Source organism: Triticum dicoccoides, chromosome 7A (genome assembly GCF_002162155.2).
Source record: "Triticum dicoccoides isolate Atlit2015 ecotype Zavitan chromosome 7A, WEW_v2.0, whole genome shotgun sequence".
Lineage (NCBI taxonomy): Eukaryota > Viridiplantae > Streptophyta > Magnoliopsida > Poales > Poaceae > Triticum > Triticum dicoccoides.
In genome coordinates this window covers 621,894,249-621,914,118 of record NC_041392.1, presented here as the reverse complement: position 1 = coordinate 621,914,118, position 19,870 = coordinate 621,894,249, and positions in this window count along the sequence as shown.

Sequence of the window (19,870 nt, the reverse complement as noted above, 5' to 3'; positions counted from 1 at the left end):
AAGAGAAACAAGCAGACACATCACAGGTTTAGCTTGTAGTATACGAAACTCATTTTGGTAAACTGGTTCAGTAGTAAGGTGGACAGGATAACAACATGAAACAAACATATATCTATGTACTATGGTCACTGTATTGTCCATATCATTCTAGTTTATGTTCCCTAATCAAGATAGAGACACAGTTCAACTCATATATTTTTAAGACACAACAGCATAGATAGAATATAAGTGTGAGAAACTACACAGCATTGGCAGCACTTGTAATGTGCATCACATGAGAACATAACTGTTTATACAACTTAAACTGAAATCAACATAGAGCAAGAAGTTAGAACAGCAATCTAGTTAAAGAAATAGGTTTAAAACATACCTGTTGCGCCATTGGAGTTTCAATTGGATCCTTCAAATTCAAAAGTAGTTGGTATGAGTAAATACAGTGATGCAACAGCAAAGGAGTATGGACCATAGCTACGAAATCTGACCTGAGAACAGTTGCTCTTCTGCTTTAAACATGGAGTTTGGGTTAGCTGTGGTGGTCTTCGTGCTTTGGGCACTGCAGTAGCTTTACAAACTGCTCGTGTGGGGGTACTCTGTGGTGGACATGGTGCTTTGTCAACTATAAGTGGGTTACTATCCGTTGGGGTTGCGGTTAGATGGGTTGTAGTTGGTTCTCTGCCCAACGGTGTAAGTGTGCAATCTGGAAGAGTCTCGATTATGTGTGGTGGGGCTAGTTTGTGGGCCAGTACAACCATGGTTCTATCTGCATCGACGGGTAGCACTGTCTTTTGTGAAGAACGGGTTTTTGCTCCCTTAGATACTGCCATCACCCCCTCCAATTCAAATGGCTGATAAACAAGAAAAGAAATTGAACGTACAGACATTGTATGATAGACAGATGTGGTAATTCACATATATGTTGTCTAACCAAACAGGACAGCATGACGCAGTTTCACATATATGATGCCTAACTAAACAGGATAGCATGACACAGTTTCAGATATATGATGGATAACTTAACATGATATAATGGCATAATTCAACATATGATGAGTACCTAAACAGGATGACATGACAAAACTATATGATGTCTTTCTAAAATAGGTTGGGATGAAATAATTCACATACATGTTGTCTAAGTATACAGGATGGCATGATATAATTGACATAATTGATTCATATACTAAGCAGCTGGCACTCGCATGTATGATCTCTAAACTAAGCAGATAGAATTCAATATTGTGCATATGATGTCTAAACTAAGCAATGCAAGACACCATATGCATCATATGAGAAATGTAAGCATTTCAACTTAGAGCATACACCTCAGGTGGGATATAGGACTGGTCATCTGTCTCTGAATCCTCCTCTAAGGAGCTCCCTGTAACCATCGAGATATATGCTTCAACAGGTACCATTGCCTGCTCTGAAGACCTTGTTTTCACTCCAGATTTTTCCATAACAGGCTCAAATGGCTGATACACATGAAGAGTAGTTCAATATACACAGATTGTCGACAAATGGAATACGTAATGAAAAAAAAAAGATGGCATGAGATAATTCACATATATGATGACTGGCTCCATGGTGGTGCATAATTCACATATATGATAACTGGCTGAAAAACATGGCATTGCATAATTCACATATTTGATATAGAAAGCAAACAGGAGGCATTCACACAAAGCATGTCTAATCTAAGCAGATGGCATGGCAATGCAAGATACCATATGCATGATATGAGCAATATAACCCAGCCAAGTTAGAGCATGCACCTCGGGGGGGAATGCGACTGGTCATCTCTCTCTGAATCCTCCTCTGGGGAGCTATCTGTAACCAGCAAGAAATCTGCATCGACAGGTAGCATTGACTGCTCAGAAGACCTTGTTTTCACTCCAGATTTTCCCATGACCAACTCAAATGGCTGATGCACGGGAAGAGTAGATGAATGTATAAACATTGTTGACAAATGGAATACATTATGGAAAAAATATGGCACGATACAATTCACATATACGATGACTGGCTAAACATGATGGCATTGCATGATTCACGTATATGATGCCTGGCTAAAGAAGATGGCATTGCATAATTACCATATACTCCCTCCGTTCCTAAATATTTGTCTTTTTATATATTTCAAATGGACTACCACATACGGATGTATATAGACACATTTTAGAGTGTAGATTCACTCACTTTGTTCCGTATGTAGTCACTTGTTGAAATCTCTAAAAAGACAAATATTTAGGAATGGTGGGAGTATGATATAGAAACCAAACAGGTGGCATTCACACAAAGCAAATCTAAACTAAGCTGATGACATATAAGATGTATAATGTAAGCAATGCAAGGCGTCATATGCATGATATGACCAACATAAGCATGCCAGGTTAGAGCAAACACCTCAGGTGGTAACACTACTAGAAATTAAGCCAATAACGACCAAAAGCTAACATGTCTTGGTTGTTATTGTTACGATGAGGTAATCCCATGTTTAAACTAAACCCATGAAACTTCCCCAACAATGATGGATATGCCCGTCGTTAGTTTGGTGGTCGTTGTTGCTTAATACTCCATATATTTGATACTTTTATTTTAGAGTAATTAGCATCCTTATCTGATGAAATGAGGGAGATAAAAGGAAGATAAATAAAAATAACTTCTAGCTATCCCTACAATCTCGCGTCCAGGTAAACGACGGTGGCGCATCCCCTCTCAGATTGAGCCGCTCGCCACTCGCCGCCGCAGCCACCACCGCCATGAACGCCACATGCCCACGTCGTCCCCTCGCCTCCTCGTCACAGGACGCCGAACCAGATGCGCTCGCTACCTAGGTCATCCGAGTGGAACAGAGGATCAACGCTCGCTGCCGAGGTCGTCCGAGTGGACCAGATCCCCTGGTCGGGTGCTTGACGAGCAGCACAACAGAGTCCAGAGGATCAAGGCCGAGGTTAGTTCTGCATCCATCAGATCTAGTAGTTCAGTGACGAGGTCAAAGCTCCTACGTGTTGGTCGGATCTAGCTCGGTGATGAGGTCACTGTTGCTACCGCATCGGCCGTATATCTCGTAGTGGGCTGGTGATATTTGGAGTGGATCGCTAATGGTTTCCTAGCAGTTCTTATTCAGGTCTTTAGATGCGAGGGGAAGGCAGAGGCGGATACGATGCAGGACTCGTCTAGGACGGAGAAAGGGTGCAGTTGCTGCTCAATGCGAAAACAAAGGTTGAATTCGAGTTGTAGTCTCTGTCATGCCATGAACAGGACAAGTATTGGGGACGAGCATTGCTGGGACGTGCAAAGGCTACCGTGTAGCAGGTAATTAACTAACTAAATTCTTCACTTGACCATTTTTGTTTGAGATTTTTCAATTTGGAAGTGAAGATGTAAACCTGGATGCAGGTTTGTGGAGGTGATGGCGCCAGTCTTGTGAAGGGATGCTTGGAGATCGTGTGGCACTGATCTAGGTAGGTGCATACACTTTTCAGAACAAAGACGTTTTTTGACATGCCTGATCTGAAAGTGAGGACAATATGTTTGGCTGCTGATTATTTTTAACTTGTACGTACATGATTGATAATTTTGGCTTGTGTGAACTGAAAAGAAGAGTTAACGAGTTTGATTTTCAGAATGACCTCGTCAATCGATGGTCTATTGACTCCTACATCTGGAGATGTGTCAATGTAAGCATAGCCTAATTACTGAGCAACAACGCCTAAAAAGATATCATGTGCAATATATAATCATGTATACCTGATGTATAATTTTTTCTTCTCTTTTTTGATTTAATTTGTTAGAATCCCGAAGAGCAGATTGCCATTGTAGACGCTCAGTACATGGTCCATTGTGCAGTTCCCATGCTCCAGGGCGAGGTAATTGTAAGTTTTTCTTGTAAGCTTAAACTTCTCAAAAATTGATGTCGCCTTGCGTGTTGTGTTTTTCATATCCTCACCACTTCGAAGTTGTTCTCCAGGGTGACAAAGAAAAGCCAGGAGGCCGTTTTGAGGTACGTATATTACTCACTCCTGAGAAGAATGGTAGGTTTTTTTGACGGGAAGAATGGTAGTTTTTTTAAGCAGATGAACAGAATATTTGGTGTTAATTTGTTGGGTTTATTTGTTAAAAAATTAGTTGGCTATATAACAACAACCAAAAAAAGTTCATTTTTTTCCTGAGAAATAAAATAACTCAAGTTTTTCTTGAATTAGAAAAGAAACATTCCAATTAATATTTGCTTAAAATAGTTTGCCTTTGTCGCATAAGGATAAGGACTATTGAAGAATTCAAGTGCAAACTTGTTCCTTTATGATATTATCCTCATTGCTAGTTCTTTTATACATACTAACATATAAGCCATTAATGTTTTCTTGTAGAACGGATGGTCCACCTTAAAAGTAACACCATGAGGCATTGTAGTCATTGGTGAAAGATTTTAAGGACTTGTGATGGTGTCTCATGAGTGAAGAGAAAATATTTACTAGTTGTTACTTGATTTTTTTGGTACAAATGAACATTTATATTGGTTTTTCTGGAGAGTGTTTTTGGTTAGTAATTTCGCAATGCTATTTTATCTCCAGATATGTATGTGGGGAATTAGAGACATTGCGAGGACTAGCATTAAGTAAGGCGGGATTGGTTTCTAAACTACAAGCAAGCGAGGCAAGTGCTCGAAGGAAAGTTCAATGGCATGGTGCAAGAGGTGTTAGAAAATAAGTGTATTGTCTAGTATATCAATAAGTGATAGTTCTCATAGAAGCCAACTTGAAGTTTCTTAAAGGATATTTTAATGTATGTCAGAATATTGGTATTTTTATTAATAAAAGAGGTTATGGTCCTTTCAAACCATATTCTATTGTTTTTATATTAATTGGATGTTAATAATGAAATGTTGTATGCTGCATAAAGTGATCGTTGAACGCAAAATTATACTGAATATAAGTGGTTCTGAAGGATATCAATGTGTGAAGAGAGTGGTCGCTAATGATACTTTGGTTAGCATGATAACATTATTAGCAACGACAATTGTGGTCGTTATTTCCACGGGATTGACGACCGCACACCATCTTGTCGTTACAAGAATAACGACCACAAAAGGTATGTGGTCGTTATACTTTTAACGATGGAGCCTACTACGACTAGCAGATTGTGGTCGTTAATGACCTTTAACGACCACAATCCAACCTTTAACGACCACATAAACCATCGTTAAAAACTGTTTTCCTAGTAGTGTAAAAAGGCGTGGTCGGCTCCTTCTGAATCTCCATCTGAACAGTTATCTTCCTCTGGAATACAATCTGGAAATGCAGGAGGGGGGGCCACTTCGCCCACCATGGAGCGGCGTCTACATGACATTATATTCGCACGGAACGGTCTTCTCTTTTTCTCTACATGTTCAGTACGATTGTGTACAATATCTGACATGCATAATAAAAAATAGTTAGATTTTCTAAGGCCTAAGGGGTGCATGCAAAAATCAAGACTGATGGTAGCAAACGAGTGGATGGATCCAAAACTAATGATAGCAGGTAGATTATAGCTTCGGTTTAAAAAGATAGACAATGGATCATCTATTGTTTGTTGTCCACCCAACATGAACCACATAGAAGACCCCAGATGAACCAGATAGTAGACAGATACTATTCGTTGTTGGCTCGATATGAGACCCATGGGCAATTCAAAACTCAAGATTGAACGATAAAGTAGCAGGTAATAATAACCTATGTATAACGTAAGCAAACACGAAAGACTACGACCTCTCTTCCGGAACTATGTAGTCCTCAGGTTCATCTGCTCAGTCGATGATGGTAATGCAGTTGGCGTGGCTACCGGCGACGGGGAAGATGATCTGAGGCGGCGAAAGGAAGTCTGCAGGGGGGATCTCTGCTGTAGTGAACGCTTTTGTCGATGTTGCACCTCGGGTGGGGTGGATGATGGCACGGCAGGAGCAGGACATAACACATAGATTTTTCTTTGACGCCTATCTGAAAATGAAGTAAATCTGTAAGGGCTCCTTAGAATTGGAGGATTCTATAAATGCAGGGACAGGAAAAACACAGGAATAGGATAGGAATGCACGTGCAAAACAGAGCATTTGGAAACATAGGATTTCAGCCAACCTGGGTGTTTGGCTCACATGAATTGGAAGAACAGAGGAATGGAGAAACAAAGTGATGCGACGAGTGTACAACCTCTTTGGCATAGCCTTGTGGACCTCAGCATCATTGGGTTGGACGTTGAGGATGGTGATGATGCTGGTGTGACTGTCGGAGGCGGGGAAGAAGATCTGAGGCCTCTGGAAACGGCGCCGAGGGTACTGCTCCACTGTGATGGACGGTTCCGTCATTGGAGCAGCTCCGCTAAGGTGTACGGCGATGAGGCTAAAGCATGACAAGACAGACCACGTTAATCTGAAGTGGGACCCTAATATCATCTGCAATAGATGATGTAAAATACATCACCAAAAAGTGCTAGATGTAAAACGCACCAGCCGCGCCACGGCCGCTCTGACAGATGCTGTAAGTACTGTTCACTCTAAACTTAACTGAAGAAAATGAACTTCACAGTCGAAACTGAATTTTACTGTCGAAACTGATTGAACTAGTAACAAAGCATTGCAATAGATGTTTAGGGCATTCGAGCACTAGTAGCAGAGAAGCAGTGATCTAAATCAGCAGATGCTCGAGGAGGGAACGCACTAGCAGAGAGAAAGTCGTGCAGTAGCACCGCGAGCGAGTGCTAAAGCAGCAACTCCTGTAGCTGCTGGAGGTCATGCAGCAGCAACAGCAGCGCAAGCGAGAGAAAGAGCAGAGCAGCAGCACGAACGAAAGCAGGAGCAGTGCAGCAGCGCGACTGACAGCAAGAACATAGCCGCAGCACGAGCGAGAGTCGGAGCAGCTGCAGCTAGTGCCGTTTTGGAAGTCACCGCCGAGGAAGCAACGACATGGGGGAGAGATGCCGTGGATGATGTGGCCGGCGACATCGTCGTTGATGGAGACACGCCATGTCTGCTCGGTATCAAGCACCGGCAGCCCCGTGAGATCGAATAAAAGATAAAATGCAGCGGTGAGTGCAGAACCTCCTTGGTGGCGCCGAGTTGGCCTCGGCTTCATCGAAGGAATTGGTGAGGGTGCTGCAGTTCCGGTGGGGCAGGTCAAGACGGCGCTGTGGGGATTGAGGTGGCGCGATAGACGAGGTGAACGTCGGGGCAGCTCCTTGGAGGTGGAGGACGGGGCGGCTGATCCAGCGGGACGACGAGATCGACAATGGATCCTCATCCGGTGAGGTGGATGAGGGACGGCGAGCTGTTGCGGTGGACGGCGTAGTCGGGGAAGAGTCTCCGGCTGGGCGGCGGTCGGGAGGCCGACAAAGGAGCATGGGGTTTCGCGGGTTTTGGCGGCCTCGGTGTACGAATGGGGGGCGAAGGGGGGGAGCCAAGCTTAGGGATGCGCTTGTCCAAAATGTAGGGTAAGTTACCAGCGTACCCCCACCGATTTTGACACCGTGACGTGGAGCTTCATTTCCTGCTGAGGGGTAGAAGGGGGATTTCGCGTGTCTGGGCTGCGGGAGCAATTTTGGATGAGGAAGGAGTTCTCGCGCACATCCATATTTCGGGATAACAAGGCGCGGCGCAGGTTGAAGAAGCGGGAGTTTCAAAGCAGGTGAGACAAAAGATACTCGAGCTTGAAAATTTTGAGATAACAAGGTGCGGATTCCTTGTTCGGCAGAACAAACTTAACGTGTAAAAAACTATTCATACAAGACACAAGAGAGTCATGTGCCCTTTTACTATATTGCTATAGATGCCACTGAAAAAACTACAATAAAAATGTAAAAAAATCGGGAGAACAAGATTACCCTGCACAGTACCAAATCGATTCGCACTTCCCTCAACAACAACAAAAAACAAATCAATTCCCACCAAAGAAAGAGTAATGTCCCTTTTTATATGATTACAGATGCCATGATCTCGAATTTCAATTTTTCAATCCACATTATGTTGAATTCGAATATATCGTTAGGTGACCTTGTAGTTTATAATTGATGTAGTCGTACATTTTGATCTTCCATCATATATGAACATTTCACTCCACCATGTGAACATATATATTGTCGTCTACCATATGGACTAAATTTGAATCAATTTTCCTTATTTGAATATGATTGTTGTCAAGTTATACAATAATTTAAATATTATCTTGATAACAAAAAACATACATATAGCAGTAATCACATTTCACTATGAACTACATGTACCATACGCTCTCCAATTCAAATATTTGTATCCATTTTATGTTGAATTCAAATCATAGTACATTATTGGTCTAGGTAGCGAGATGTTTGGGATAATCTAAACCCTGTTTTCATATGTATAATTTTTGGCTGAATTGGGACAAGTTTTGGTATAAGCCTCTTGCAAAACCGGAGATTCTCTCAACAAGCTTCGTGGTTCCGAGAGGGAACGTGTCACCTTTGTGTGCGAAACGATATAAGTTGCCTCCCCCCCTGATTTTATTTACAGAGGCAACATAGAACTATATGAGTGCCCTGTTAAATTTTGGAATTATTTCGGGTTCATTTGGCCTTTTTATACATTAATTGAGTTTCTGGACTTTTAATGTGCATAATCTAAATATGAATTGCATGCACATGCTCCGGTGCACCGAAGTGGGTTGAAAAATCACATGTGTGTCCTTGGTTGAATTTCTAGGTCCCATGGAAGAAATGAGAATGAAATTCAAACATCTGGGCGTCATGACTCGGCTAAGAACATCGAGAAACTTTGATTTTAAATTCATGTAAATCCAAAACTCGCCTGGAAATCATGAAACTTGGCATGGTGTCATGTCATGGCACTAACATGTTGTGGTAAAAAAATTGGGCCGATTTGGAAGCTCGTGGTTCTAAGAGGGAACGTGCCACCTTTGAGTGTGAAAAGATATACGCTGCCCCCCCCCTTGAGTTTCTTAACAAAGGCAACATAGAACTACATTAGTGCCCTGTTAAATTTTGGAATTATTCCGGGTTCGTTTGTCTTTTTTATACATTAATTGAGTTTCTGGTCATTTAATGTGCATAAGTCAAATTTGAACTACAAGCACATGCTCTCTTGCACCAAAGTTGGTTGAAAAATCACATTTGTGTCCTCGGGTGAATTTCTAGGTCCCATGCAAGAAATGAGAATAAAATTAAAAAATCTGGGCATCGTGGCTCGGCCGAGAACATTGAGAAACTTGGTTTTAAAATTCTTGTAAATCCAAAACACGTCTGAAAATCATGAAACTTGGCATGGATGTCATGTCATGGTACTACCATGTTGTGGTAAAAAAAATTGGCCGAATAGGAACAGATTTTGGTATAAGGTCTTGCAAACCGAAGCTTCTCTCAAGAAGGCTCGTGGTTCTGAGAGGGAACGTGCCACCTTTGAGTGCGAAACGATATACATTGTCCCCCTTGAGTTTATTTACAAAGGCAACATAGAACTACATGAGTGCCCTGTTAAATTTTGGAATTATTTCGGCTTCGTTTGGCCTTATTTACACATTAATTGAATTTTTTGGTCATTTAATGTGCATACTTCAAATTTGAACTACAAGCACATGCTCCCGTCAACCAAAGTTGGTTGAAAAATCACATTTGTGTCCTCGGGTGAATTTCTACTCCCTCCTTCCATCTATATAGGTCCTAATGCATTTTTCGAGGCTAACTTTGACCAAACGTTAGAGCAATAATATATGACATGCAACTTACACAAAGCATACCTTCAATTTTGTATGTTAAAGGAGCTTCCAATAATATAATTTTCATAGTATACATCTCATGTGCTATTAATCTTGTCAATAGTCAAAGGCTGTCTTGAAAAACACATTAGGCCCTATATAGATGGAAGGAGGGAGTAGGTCCCATGCAAAAAATGAGAATAAAATTCAAACATCTGGGCATCGTGGCTCGGTGGAGAACATTGAGAAACTTGGTTTTAAAATCATGAAACTTGGCATGGTGTCATGTCATGGTAGTACCATGCCGTGGTAAAAAAATTGGTCGAATAGGAACAAATTTTGGTATAAGCTTCTTGCAAATCGGAGCTTCTCTCAAGAAGGCTCGTGGTTCTGGGAGGGAACGTGTCACCTTTGTGTGCATAATTCAAATTTGAAATACAAGCACATGTTCTAGTGCACCAAAGTTGGTTGAAAAATCACATGTGTGTCCTTGGGTAAATTTCTAGGTTCCATGCAAGAAATGGGAATGAAATTCAAAATTCTGGACGTCGTGGCTGGGTTGGAAACATTGAGGAACTTAGTTTTTTAATTCCTGTAAATCCAAAACACGCATGAAAATAATGAAACTTGGCTTGGTGCCATGACATGGCACCAACATGCTGTGGTAAATTTGCAGTCTGATTTGTGAAGGCACATACATTAACAATCAACAAAGTCATTTTGGAACAAGTGATGTCACATTACAATTGGAAACACAAGTATTATTAAAACCGTGGGTGTTCTACTTACTAGTACCATTTACGTGTCGCCACGCGTCCCCATTTTTTACTAGCTAGGAGGCGCCGTGCAAGGTAGCTATTTGAGTACGAGAGGCGTGCGATCAGACCTCTGCGCGTGCTTATCGGGAGGAGAGCCCTTTGACCTCCATCTGCCGTCCACCTCTCTCCCAAGGTATCCATTAATGGCGCCCGAGCCTCTATTTAATGGCGTGGCTATGTCTCACTCAACTGAGATCTAAGAGAGAAAAAAGAAAATCTGAAAGCACGGATCTTGATGTAAGATCCGACGAACCTATATAGCATCTACTGCGACTTATAGCAAGACTGATGAATATATAAGGATGATTAATTTTTTTTGATCAAAGAAGGGATTGCCCATTCCGATTTTCATTACTGAAAACCACCACAATTCACAAGAAGTTCAGCACAGCTCCAGCCTAACACGAAGGACTAAAAGCTACCAGATTGAAATCGCAACATCCCAAGAGGCCAACAAAGGCCAAACATCCGCGCTAGAACCCAACATTTCACAACCGACGACACAATCCACATCCTAAACCGATTATTACATCAAAAGAAACCAGGAAACTAGTCTCCGCGGCGAGCGGCAATGAACTCTTTCGTGTCCTCAAGATGCTGCTTGAGAACATCCACAGATTCCTCCACCAGCCTTTGGCGCTCGTTGTGGGGAATGTCATTCTCGTCCATAAGTTTCTTCAACAAGGCACTAGTATCCTCCTGCAGGTCTGCACTTTGGACGATCTTCTCCCTCAGCAGGTTGCGCTCGGCCTAGAGCCTCTCGTTGCCCTCCCTTAGTTGCCGGATGACGTTGGTAGCCTGTTCAAACGAGGCTATCATGTCGTCCTGCAACCTCGCCGAGCCAGAGATCTAATCCATCTGGCTATGAACGATCACATGCATGCGCCTATAACAGTCATCGCCTGCCCGCGAGAAATTTTCCTAGGCCGCCGCGGCGCGGCAGGACATCTCTGCTACATTCGTGGCGCGGTGGGACATCTTTGCTGCTTTCGCGGTGCGGTCGGACCAGTCTGTTGCATCGACGGCGCGGCGGGACCTCTGTGCTGCTTCAGCGGCGCGGCGGGACCTCTGTGCTGCTACTTCCGTGCGGCGGGACATGTCGGCTGCTCTCGCAGCGAGGCGGGACATCTCTCGTGCTTTCACTTCCGTGCTCGCCTCTCCCTGGTGGTAATCTCTCGACCCAGAACTCACGCTGGCCATGGCAGACACAAGGGAAGGATGTTGAATGACTTGTTGGTTTTTGTGGATGAGGAGTTGAGGAGGAATGTGCAGTCATCTTGGCATACTAGTATTTATAACCAAGTACTAATACGCTCCTAAGTGGGAAACCGTTTAGGTTGTGATCGGTGTGAACAGGTTTGCAATTCAATATAGCATGGAGTAATTTGGAATGTGACGAGACGCAAGCTCAAAATTTATTGACGGTTCTAGTTTCGAAGTGCGGCACTATTCTCGGATAAAGTACTTCTTTTTCTACTCCCTCCTTTCCGGTTTTATAGGGCTTATCTCAAAATTTTAGTTTTTCCATTTTATAAGGCTCAATTTGGTTGTTCCCCAACACATGTTCAGATTCCAAGGTGCATTAAATCATTGCATGCAAGTATTAAGAAAAAATTGACCAATGCATGTACTTTATGCATGCATGCATTGCAATTAATGCATTAAACCTATCTCTCGGGACTTCTCGCACGCACCATCGTGCCACCCACAAAAACTTGTACTCTGAGTTTAGTAGTACATTATACAGGAAGAGAAGACATGCACGCACGCACTCGTCCTCTCACACACGTGTCTATTTTTTCTTGAAAAGGAGGATGATGACCCCCGGCCTCTACATCTGGGAGTCACACACGCAAATTATTGAAATATATCGAGTGCAGTGCTTTGATGTGTTGCGTCAACTCGTACATCAACGAGAAGTTTGATTATCCTCTCCCTCGCGGACTTAACTGCACCTGCCTTTGGCTGTATGACAGGTTGGCCACACACTTGTAGGGCCCACCTGTCATACACGCAAAGGCAGGAGCGTCCCTCCCTCGCCCATGAGCGTGGTGGCTGGCAAGACTAGGAGAAGCTTTCGCTACACGGTCCCTCCCGCACACGGTGGACATGCAGCAGTTCAATCGGTGTCAGATGGCTAGAAGCGTACTGTAGTACTCCTCTAGTGTAGTAGTATTCCATCATTGTTCGACTTCCCGAAGAGGCGAAGAGCCAAGCGCAGCCCGGACGCTCGTGTGGCAGTTTCATGTGTATAGTAGTCTAGGATAGTGTGTACCATGCCTGTAAGCTTAAAATCGTTGGGGTCGGCTCCATGCTATGTGGCCGTCTCAAAGTTTTTAAAAAAAATTAAAATAGTCTTCTGGCCCTACCCGAAAACTGCTGCGCGTACTGCCCGGGAAAAGCCCCGCCCTCAACTTTTAACTACGCGAAAATAGTTCGAGCTTGTTCGTTCTATATAAATACAGTACTTACTGTATGTTTATTCACCCGTGGGGTTGTTCAATGAATGGAGGGGCGGGGAGCACAAGTGAACAATATTGTAGTACTACTAGTAGTAAGTAGGAGTCGTACAGTAGTCACCTTAAATAGAGAGTTTCTTTTCTTTAATGCCACGTACACAAATTGAAATGCTTGTTGTGGAGAGAAAAAAGATAATCACTCCACTATATATGGACGCAGGGGCCTGAGCGCTTGCTTTACTAGGGTTGCTCTCTTCATTCTCTCATCCTCTCCAGATATAAACAAGATAGCGGTAGCGACATTTTCTCTCTGCTCAACGCTGGTCACAGATCCGGCCAGATCCCTTCGGCCGATGTGTGTAGAGGACTAAAAGGTGCATCGTTCATGCGGTCATCGCCGCCGAGGGAGGAAACCCACAGCTGCCGGAGGGGCCCGATCCTCTGCCCGTGTCGTTCTCTCCGACACATGGCCGGCTCGGGAGGTCCTCCGACCCTTCTTCCTCCCTGTCGTATTGTCCGCAGATCCGACTTGCCGCCGCCGACATCCCGGCGACCCTCAGGTATATGTTCTTCGAAAGCGGCCTTGCTCTACTGCCCCAGCTCCCCACGTGTCTGCATGTGCATCTTTTTGTACTCCCATCAGCTCTTCCAAAGCCACCTAAATTTTTAGTATTATTAGAGGTAAAGCTACTTCATGCATTCGAATCTAGGGCTTTGTTCAAACAACGAAGAAAGGGGGAAAGTTGTAGCATGAATCTAGGACTTGATTCAAAGAGAAAATAATATAGTGAAAGTAGTAGAGACCGGATACCCAACCGGTCTCTTGGTTGAAAAGGGAAATAATGGGGAAACGCAGTACATATTGGATAAGGAACAGATCTATTATTGGTTGAAAAAGGATATAAAGTGGCGGCTGGTGGACAAGTCAACAGAGTATGTCCAGGATTAGATTTGCTGCCATCACATAGTAAAAGGTCTCCAGGATTAGATTTGCTGCCCTCACATAGTAAAAGGTCTCAGGATTAGATTTGCTGCCCTCACATAGTAAAAGGTCTCCAGGATTAGATTTGCTGCCCTCACATAGTAAAAGGTCTCCAGGATTAGATTTGTTGCCCTCACATAGTAAAAGGTCTCCAGGATTAGATCTGCTGCCCTCACATAGTACAATGGCACTCCTGTTGTTTTCCCCAGTATGATAAGTAAGTTGCTCCTTTACGCTGCTAAGTGTCCTGGTGTCCCCAGGGTCCCATGCCCTTAAACGAACTCTTTAGCTGCAGTTGATTTACTGTGTCTGGTAAACAAGCAATGCCACCATTAAAGTAATCCCATATTTGAGGAATCTCATTGTTGATCGCAATGCTTCTGGTAACATGAAGCATTGCTGACGTTTTAAAATTTCTATTGTCCTTGCGTGATTGCCATGAACATAATTAAGATGCTTCTTTTCATTTTGTATATGTTTCGTATATTCTTATTGACCAGCAACTGTTTACTTTCTATCTTTTTGTGCAGATAGGGATATCCATTTCACCTTGTTGCTATTGTGACCTTTTGGTGAACTGCACAAAACACTTTTTTTGGAATGAGTGTCTTGTGCAGTTCAACTAAAATGTCACGTGGGCAACATCTCTCAATTTTGGTGGAACTGCACAAAATGGTGATTGGAGTTTCCAAAATCTCTGTCAAGTTCTGCTGGTAATCTCGTGCAACATTTTATTAGCCTTTGCAAGATGGAGCCGTCATTGTCACCACAATGGCACTTTATTTTAGTGGAACTGCACAAAAGGATAAGAAAATTATAGTTGCACCTTACATGAGCCGGACAGCCAACCTTAATGTTCCTCAATTTTAGTGCAACTACTAAAGAAGAACCTGCCAGCTCACAAGAGCAAGTACTTCTTGCTAGCTGAATGATGCAATCTTTGCTTCATCTCAGGTGAACTGCATAAAAAGGCGTATGAATTGAATCATGGAACTCCAGGCAGACCTCATTCAAGTAGAGCTGGAGGTTGAGTTCAAGGAGGCCGCTATTAAAGCGAAATCATGCTCTCCTGTCTCCTTGTTTGTGATGTGCAAACATGTTGTGCAAATAGGAATACTCAACTACAGATGTTGTGACGGTCAAGAGCATTCGCAAAGTTCTTCGATTGTATGACATGGCTAGCCAAGATGGATTTAATCCCGATATTCACTTTATCAAAAGGCTCTAATGGGTTGGTTCTGAATCTTGCAAGCTCGGAATCAGTGAGATGTGTAGGCATCTTTGTTGTACTTATTATTTGAATCTTATTTGTTGGTTCTGAATCTTGCAAGCTAGGAATCAATGAGATTTGTAGGCATCTTTGTTGTACTTATTATTTGGATCTTATTTGTTGGTTCTGAATCCTGCGGGCTGGGAATCAATGAGATGTGTAGGCATCTTTGTTGTACTTATTATTTGGATCTTATTTGTTGGCTCTGAATCTTGCCAGCTGGGAAACATGGCATGATGATGCAAAGGACAACAACCATAACAAACAGTTCAAACTTGGTAGTATTATCTTTGTGAAAGTGCGACAAATGTGTTGATCGTGTGCGTCCTGAGAATAATAATTCTAATTGTTGTGCATGTTGATCCTGTGGCACTGATAGAACGAGCGAATGCATTGCTTGTTTTAAGTACAAATTTCTATTAAAGCTAATTAAATTTAAGTAAAGTGACCACTAACTCCTGTTATTACAATACCAATACCGACCCGCTCGTGAACCGACGTGTGGCCGAGGGTGCATCTTCTGCCGGGCGTGCAGCGGACGAGGGAGGGGTAGTAATTGTTGTCGCATGTACACACTCAGCTTACTATTGAATCCAGTTCCCCAAGAGCTGAAAAATGAACTACTACCGCCGCCTACACACTCGTTCACTCAAAGAGACTCCAATGGCGATCCGAGGGGTGAGCCTGCTGGATATGGACTTCAACAAGGAGTTCCCCTTTGAGTTTGCCGTTCAGTCCTATGGCTGCACCAAGTTGAATGTGATGTACACCAACGATATGGACTCGGTGAAGCTCTGCCTCGCCTCAGTCCTATGGCTGCACCAGGTTCTGGAGCATTCGCCCGTTTCATCGGCAGCGCCGACTGCACCGTCGCTACGGTGGAGAGAAGGAAGAACGCGACGATTCGGCCATCTGGTGCAACAAGCTTGTCAACATCTAGAAGCAATACAAGATCATCAGGAACCGGCAGGAGAAGGACTCCGTGGTTGACCTCGCTGAGACCATCATCGACCCCTGATACGCCAACATGAAAGAAGAAGACCTGAACACGTGGGAGGTACCTCTGAATCTAGCCTACATAACCTACGCGGCCAAGGACGCATACGCATGCTACGACATGTACAGGCAGATCTTGGACATGAGGGCGTGTCTGCTTCCCGTAACCGACGAGTACACGGACAGCCGCAGCGTCATGATCAAGCGTGCCAGGAAGGTCTAGATGTTGTACTTTATCTGTTTATAAGCATCTTTATCATCTGAGTGTTTTATGCATTAGCCTATATGTCGTAATTATCTGTTTTGTCTGAAATATTTCTTTTAAGAACCCATTAACCTGATTGCTTTTTTAGTGGCTATTTGCTTATGTATGTAAACTAGTTCACTTGTCCATAAAAAAACTAGTTCACTCGGCTGCCGTGCTTTGAATCTCCTTCTTCCCAACATATTCCCCTCCTCAGGTGCACCTAGCAGGTCTCTGAATTTTCTCCCACTTTCTTTTTCGATGTAAACTGAGTTTTCTCCCAGTACTTTCCCCTAGAACCAACTCAACTGTCCCACGTCTAGCCTAAAAAATAATAATACCCCACATACTATTAACTCATCAAATTAAAATGATAATTTATTTCGTAAGTTGAAAGTTCTGACAAAATAATAATAATAATTGTTTATATATAACTTGGCAAGTTAACCCCTAGTGATTGCGTACATAAGCTTGCAAAGATTTTACTGACGTGCAATCATGTGCTTATGTTTTTATAACATTTTTCCGTCTAGCCCAACATGATATTTTCACCCAGCCCAGCAAGTCCGCGGATTTCGAGAAAAATGCAAATGAGATTTAAACGGGCTGCATAGATGCTACATCATTGTTTCACCCAACCCACCAAATGGACTAAAAAACCAAATGGACTCACAGCTGGGTCCACGGCCACAGCCCAGTTTTTTGTGATTTGGCAAGTAAGTCACTTTGTCAGGCCTGTTGGACTGCAAATCTTTCCAGACGAGGAGAGCTTCATTCGGCTGGCCGAGAAAATGGCCTATCAGTAATGAGAAATGGGTTGTACATTTTTAAAACACATCAAACCGGCAATTAGTTTCAAATATCTTTTTTTCATTTCGAGATTTTAAATTACATTAATTTTTATGCGTGGAGAATTTGTTTGGATTTTATATTGATATACATTTATTTATAAAATCAGTTTGAATGTGAGTCGAAATTTCAGGATTAAAAACAGTTCGGACTGCACCGAAATATGCAAAATTTCGTATATTTTTTTAACCGTGGCCACAATATGGGCTGTAATGATAACAAAAAGAATATGGGCTCCAAAAAACCTTAATAATTAGCAAATGGGCTGTAAATTATTAGAAATAATGGCAGATGGGATGTATGCTGTTTTCCACAGATTTGAGGCTTTCCTAAAAAAAGGTTGACGCACAAGTTGTGACTGTTGGATGGCCATCCAACGGCCGTCGTGCTTCTTCAATCTCTGTTCTTCCTGCTTCAGCCGCTCAAACAAGCGCCGGCGGGACTGCCTGCTCCCTCCTCCCCGCGGCCGGCTCTGCTGCCGCATAGGCCTCACCGCCCCACCGTACTCCCATCGCTGGCCTAGCCATCCCTCTACTCACCCACACATGTTGTTATTCTCTGGCGACGGCAGACGAACCAGTAAACCCTCGTACAGTCGTACTCCCCTCTGTGTGGGAAACAACTACCGATTCTTCCCTGCCTCCATGTCGTTCCCTTCCTAGGCCTCACAGTCGTCTACCGCCCTGGTGCTCTCGGCGCGGCCTGGTCAATGTGGTCAACGACCGACATGCATCTAAAGTGGACAGTACGTGGAGAGGCCGACAGCTGGGTCCACGGCCGCACGCAAGGAAATGCCTCCTTATTACACGCAAAATAATGATTCCTCCACCTGACATCAGAGACCCACCGAAAGGGCCTCTGTATTTCTCGAAAAAAATGTTACCGCCGCTGACAGCTCGGACCCACCAGCTATATCATCGCACGCAAGGAAGTGCCTCCTTATTACGCACAAAAAAATGAATACTCCCCCTATTAGCTGGGACCCAGTATAGTGGCAGGCTGACTTGTGGGCCTACTAAGTTGACGGGGACGGAGGGCTTTGTCAAGTTAGTCAATATGCACGATTCTAGCTCCAGTGACCGTACGATGTCCATCCAACGGCCATAGTGCTTCTTCAACCTCTGGTCTACTTACTCCAGCAGCCCAAACCAGCGCCGGTTGTGCCTCGTGCTCCTGTCTCCCGTGGCCAGTTGCGATGCGGCGGAGGCCTCACCGCCCCTACTACTTCCATCGCTAGCCAGGCCATCCCTCTACTCACCCACACCCCCTGTTATTCTGCGGCGACGACAGCCTCACACCGCAGCGAACCAGTGAACCCTCATACTCCTCTACGCGTGGGCATCCACTGTCCTATCTTCCCCGGCTCTGCGTCGTCCCCTTCCTAGGCCTCGCCGTCGTCCATCGCCCTGGTGCTCTCGGCGCGGCGTGGTCAACGTGGTGAAGGAACGGCTTCCATCGGACATGGACTGTACATGGAGAGGCTGACAGCTGGGTCCACGGCCACAGCAAGGAAATGCCTCCTTATTACATGCAAAATAATTATTCCTCCACCTGACAGCGGGGAACCACCGGACGGGCCACCGTATTTCACGAAAAAAACGTTTGCCCCTGACTGTTGGGACCCACCAGCTACATCTTCGCATGCAAGGAAGTGCGTCCGGGCAAAAAAACGATTCGCCCCCCTGACTACTGGGACCCACCAGCTACATCTTCGCAGGCAAGGAAGTGCCTGACAGTCGGGACCCACCTGGTCGAAGCATACGTAGCGTTGTCATTCGGATCGCGAACGTGTACGTACATATATACTGGTGGATGTAGGGGCGCGCACGTGTCATAGTAGAGGCAAGTACGTGTCGTAGTAGAGGCGCGCACGTAGCATGTACACGTACGTACAGCGGCCAGGGTGCAAGAAAGAAAATACGGCCACGTATGTGTACATACGGGCGGCGTCTCGAACGCCTACTCGTGCATACGTACGGTCAGGGCTCGTGTACATGGCTGGGTCGGAACGGAGAAACAGCGTTGTCGTCATGTTCATGGGGAGGCAACGAAATGCGTCGTGTTTATGGGGAGGCAACGGAATGTGTCGTGTTCATTGGGAGGCAACAGAACGCGTGGGAGCCAGTCGGCTGGGTCGGAACAGAATGTGTGGTCGTGTTCATCTGGAGGGTTTGGACGGAACAAGCGATGGAAACGAGGCCTGAACGGGGTCCTGTTGATCGGGAGGGGTCTGGCGTACCGCAAAACGGAGGAAACGGACCTCCTACGGTCGAAATGGGGGTCCTGTTGATCGGGAGGGGTGTGGCATACTGCAAAACGGACGAAATGGACCTCCTACGGTCGAAACGGGGGTCATGTTGATCGGGAGGGGTGTGACGTACCGCAAAACGGACGAAACAGACCTCGTACGGTCGAAACGGGGGTCCTGTTCATCGGGAGGGGTGTGGCGTACCGCAAAACAGGACTCCATGGGATACTGTTCATCTCCACCGTCGACCTCCTCCAGCCTCCACGGGCTCCTATTCATCCAGCCTCCACC